This window comes from Vigna umbellata, chromosome 3 (genome assembly GCF_029865625.1).
Source record: "Vigna umbellata cultivar VRB3 chromosome 3, Vumbellata_1.0, whole genome shotgun sequence".
In the NCBI taxonomy this organism is placed as follows: Eukaryota; Viridiplantae; Streptophyta; class Magnoliopsida; order Fabales; family Fabaceae; genus Vigna; species Vigna umbellata.
In genome coordinates, this window is record NC_142167.1 from 25860468 (window position 1) to 25865881 (window position 5414).

The following is a 5414-nucleotide window of genomic DNA, read 5'->3' on the forward strand; positions in this document are numbered from 1 at the left end:
CCTCGCCGCGACCTCGCCGCAACCTCGCTGCAACCTCGCCGCGACCTCGCCACCACCTCGCCGCCACCTCGCCAAGGAACTCCGTTCAACTCTTAGATCGGTGAACCTCCGATCATATCCAAGGCACCATCTTCTCTGCTCGCCAAACGCCTTAGATCGGCGAGCCTCCCATCACCGCCGCCACGGTACTTGTCTCCACCATCGCGCCTCCCCTCCGTTTTCGACACCGGCCACCATCGCGCTTCCCCTCCGCTTTCGACGCCGGCCACCATCGCGTCTTGTCCTCGCACCATGGCTGTCAAGTGGGAGAGGAGAAGAGAGATCGCGCCCTCTCTGTTTCTGCCAGATGAAAGGGAGATGAGAGTGAGACGAGAGTGAGACGAGAGTGAGATGAGGGTGAGATGAGAGTGAGAAGAGAGTGAGATGAGGAAAGAACGAGAGGGGAGATGAGAGTGAGATGAGAGTATCAGAGGAAAGAAGAGGAAAAAATGAAAAAGCGGGTCAGGTGTGGTGTGACTGATTTGACCGAGTAATAGGCCTCGGTTTTACCTTTAACCGAGTCAATAGGGAGGGGTTCAGACTTTTTAGTGACCAGCAGAGGTGTATAGGCTTCGGTCTCATTCCAAACGAAGCAATAGGGAGGGGTTTAGGCACCGGTTTCGTAGCAAACCGAGGCAGTAGTTACGTGTCAGACACGCAGCAGAGGTGTATAGACACCAGTTTTGTGTTAACCGAACCAATATGGCTTTTGGACCTCGGGTTGGATGGGGACCGAGGTATATAACCTTGTACGCTTCGGTTTCTCAACAACCGAAGCGTATATGGGGCGTCAGAATCCGCTTTTTTTACTAGTGTGTCCGCCTCTTCTAAAAAGAAAGATACGCGTCTAAAATCCCATCATCCACCGAACGCACAGTTTCCTTCATTCCTTCCCCGTGTCCCAGTGTTAAAATAGAGAAATATTCGTCCCCAAAACGTGGATGGCGGCTGCTAAAAAAAACTACTGTCCAAGTCAACCACCCCTTTAATGGGCCTAACCTTCTTTGCCAAAAATTGACCCAAAGTATAAAAGTTGATTCCAAAAATCCTAAACTATTAAATTAAAATATAATTAATTCTAAAATGTCTATGTGGAGAGTCTTTAATTATGTGATAGTCCTCCAAATATCTCAAAATGTATTTCCAAAATTTTCCCTGCAATCAATAACGAAAATAATAAGCTCAAATAATTCAAATTAATTAAAATAAGAATTTCTGGTCAAATTAAGCACAATTAGCAAAAATGGAAAAACACTGGACATTCAACCACAATTCCCTGATTAAATTCGGTATAATAAGCTAAGTAAAGTCAAGAAAATATTGACTCATCAATGAGTCTTCCAAGATCGTTCATCAACGAATTGATTAGTGTCCTTCCGAACATGAGTCTGTGGAAAGACCTCATCAACATGGACTGCCCGTCCCAGAGCTTGTTCCTGTAACAGAATTTATAGTTAGAAGTGTACATGAAATAGAAAATACATAAGTTATAAAGAAACACAAAAAGTATTGAAAGTTTACCATATGAATGGCATGCTCATGAATCGTGATCGACCCACCAGTATGCATGGTGTCACCTTTTTCAGAAGCTTTGTTCCTCTAGGCTGTAGCACACTTATTGTGAAACTCTGCTGAATTCCAATGAGCGAGAAAAGAGTTCCAAATGTGCTCGCCCAACCAGTAAGGGCGCTCCCCTGCATTGCGGGCATCCCTAAACATCTTTGACAGCCGATGAGATGCTTTCATGTGGAAATTTCTGTGTATTTGAGTTTCATGTTCAGGTTTCCACTACACCTTCATCTGTAAGAATAAACAAAACAAACATTGATTAATAAACATATTAAAATAATAATGACAATTAGTTTAATTGGATTGTTCACCGTAAAACGCTCCCAGAATGGCTTTCTGTCGTCTATAGGTATTACTCCCCAAGTAGGCCATGGATTCAAATATTGTTGCTTAATTGATCGTATGATGGCCTGGGAAGCAACCCTGGATGGAATAAACCTGCATATAAAGAAATAAAATTCATTTGAAGTAAGACAAACTTTAAACATCAAAATGGTTAAAAAAGGGATTAAAGTCTTACCCTTTACCATATGGCTCAATCCATGGTCGATCATGGAGGGGCGAGTCAACACCATCACCATCACTAGCTAAATCTGGATCAGAAAAATGGTGTGGCAGTCTCAGAAGGCGGTATAGAAGATGAAGAAGGTATAGAAGTAGGGTCAGCGGGAGCAGTAGGGGTAATAATTACAAGGGGAGGAGTGGGGGTAATAATCACAGGAGGAGGAAGATTGTTTGTTGCAGGGGTAGGAGGAGGGTGTACTACAGGGGTAGGAGGAGGGTGTACTACAAGGGTAGGAGGAGGGTGTACGGTAGGGGTAGGAGAAGGCCCCACAGATGATGGATTGAGGGCAGCACTGATAGGTAGTGTAGCAGGCACCCTAAGTACATACTTTGGTGCTTGTCGTTGCCTCTTTTTAGGCCTTGCTACCCCCTTTCCTTTATCACGACGTTCTGAACCTTCTCTTATCATGACTGCATTGAAATGGTTACAAATAAAGTGAAAGAACAAAAAAGTCTAAGGAAGGATCAGTACAAGTTAATGTGAATGTAAAATAATTGCATACAACTTTGAAGCTGGTATTTTGCATAACTCAATTGGAATGCTTTTTGAAATGCTAGTTAAATTTGCTACAATAAATGTCCAACATTCAATCATCGTCATCATCATCTTCATCTTCTTCTTCTTCTTCTTCATCATACTCATCATCGTCATTTTCTTCTTCTTATTCATCATCATCTTCTTCATCATCATCATCATCATTTTCTTCTTCTTCTTCTCCTTCTTGTCGTCCTTGTATTGGTGCTTCTAATTCAGCTCCATCACCATCAGGGTCATGCAATGCGGTTATACGTTCAACTTCAATAATTTGTTGTGCTTGTGACATTTGGTCAAGTTGGTAGGCGACATCTTCCTCAACCTCATTTGAGTCAGTGCGACCTCTAGGCTTGGTTTGTATTGCAACAGCTCAACCACGTTTGTCAATATTCCGGAATGGTGGATATGGCACATAATAAACCTATCTGACATTAGTTGGTAGAATGAAAGGATCAAACGGTCGATATCTTAATCTCAAGTGGAGTTCGACAATGTTAAACCTAGGATCCACTCTAGTACCAGCTCTAGAAGGATCAAACCATTCACAATAAAAAAGTACTACTTTGTTTGGAGAAGTAGTGGTGTTGTACTCTAGCTCATATATTTTATGAATGATGCTGTAGAAATCATCATAGGAACCTTCCGTAAGGCCCTTGACATACACACCATAATTTGTTATTTTCTTTCCTTTAGACCACTCATGTGTATAGAATTTGTAACCATTGGTGAAGTAAGTGTGTCATTCTTTCACACATCTCATTGGCCAATTGGATAGATGTCTTAACTCTTGAACTGTGGGAGTTAATGCCGTATTAAAAACCTACAAAGATACTAACAAAATTTCAAAGCAAGAGTCAAATTAACCTTGCTCAAAACATGGGAAAAAGTACGGAACTGATTTCTGAACCATTGAGGAAACTCTGAATGTATTCTAGCAGAAACATTTCCTTCTGCGACTTGCTCAGCCACAAGAAATGAGCTGGTACGAATGAAATGAATTAGTGTATAACAATTTAAGCATTGCAAAGGTAAGAGTTGGATGATGACATACTCAAGGTACAACTTAGCTTCACTACAATTGGTTAGGACATGGACATGAGCAGAGTTGAATTCAGCATCAGTTAACCAATGAGTAAATTCTTTCCTTGCATGACGACCTAATTGTCGAAAAACTAACAATTTACCTTGACATGGTTCGGCTTGCCATTGCATTTCATTTCTGACATTAGTAGGGGACAACATGAAGTTTTTGAAATAATGTGAACAAAATTACGTTGTCTCTCTGTGCAAGTAAGCTGCACAAATTGATCCTTCTACTCCAGCTTTATTTTTAACTGAACGTTTGGATTCTCCCATAAACCTTTCAGAGGGATACATCCATCTGTATTGCACCGCTCCCCCAAGCCAAGCTTCATAAGCAAGATGAATTGGAAGATGCTCCATTGAATCAAAGAATGCAGGTGGGAATATTCTTTCTAATTTGCATAGAATAATTGGAATATTTTCTTCCATCTTTCTTAGGGAATTTTCCTTTAGTGTCGTGCAACACAAATCTTTAAAGAAGTTACTGATTTCTATCAGTGGATTTAACACGTGCATTGGCAAACAATTGAACGCAAGAGAGATGAAAGTCTCCATAAATACATGACAATCATGACTCTTCAATCCTAGAATAGTAACGTTCTGAACATTGGCACATATGGACAAGTTAGAAGAATATCCATCTAGCATTTTAAGCTCCTTGATCCATCCACAAACTATTCTTGCCTCGTCTTTTGACATGGTGTAATTTGCTTTTGGGTTGAACAATCGATTGTTAGCTTGCGCCTTCAACTCTAAGTCTTTTCGCCCACAATACAACGGTAAATCTTTTCTTGCTTTGTCATTATCTTTTGTCTTCCCTTTAACATTCATAAATGTGTTGAAGACATTGTCAAAGAAATTTTTTTCTATGTGCATGACATCTAGGTTATGTCTTAGCAAGTTGTCTTTCCAATAGGGAGATCCCAAAATATGCTTCTTTTAGTCCAATTATGCCACTCCCCAAACCCTTCTATCCTATTCTGACCACATTCAGTGACTTTTGGCAAGTCTTTCACTCTTCTCCAAACATGTGATCCAGTCAACTTCGGCAGGGGCGTATCTATTTCGACTTGCCCTTTGCGAAATGCCTTTTCGTTTCTTCTAAAAGGGTGATCAATGGTCAAGAAACGTCGATGGCAGTCAAACCAACTACTTTTCCGACCATAACTCAATTGGAATGACTTTGTATGCTCCATGCAATGTGGACAAGCTAATCGACCATGCGTGCTCCAACCAGATAACATCCCATTGGCTGGGAAGTCGTTAATAGTCCACATCAAAGCTGCCCTCATAATGAAATTTTGCTTCCTTGAAACATCATACGTCTAAACACCATTCCATAGCTTCTTCAAATCATCAATCAAAGGTTCCAAATATACATCAATCGCTGATTTGGGATTAGATGGACCTGGTATTATACACGTTAAAAACATGTAAGGCTTTGTCATACAGATCTCAGGTGGTAGATTGTATGGGGTAACTATCACCGGCCAACATAAATATTTTGATGTAGACACCATAACGTACGACATAAACCCATCAGAGCATAGACCAAGTCTCACGTTACATGGTTCACTAGAAAAGGATGGATGTTTACGATTGAAGTGCTTCCAAGCTTCACCAT

General features: G+C 40.9%; 1 pseudogene; it reads right to left on the reverse strand.

The window, feature by feature from the left end:
- Positions 1–2718: 2718 nt before the first annotated feature.
- Positions 2719–5082, reverse strand: LOC148202111 (uncharacterized; annotated as a pseudogene).
- Between the last annotated feature and the right edge of the window lie 332 nt (positions 5083–5414).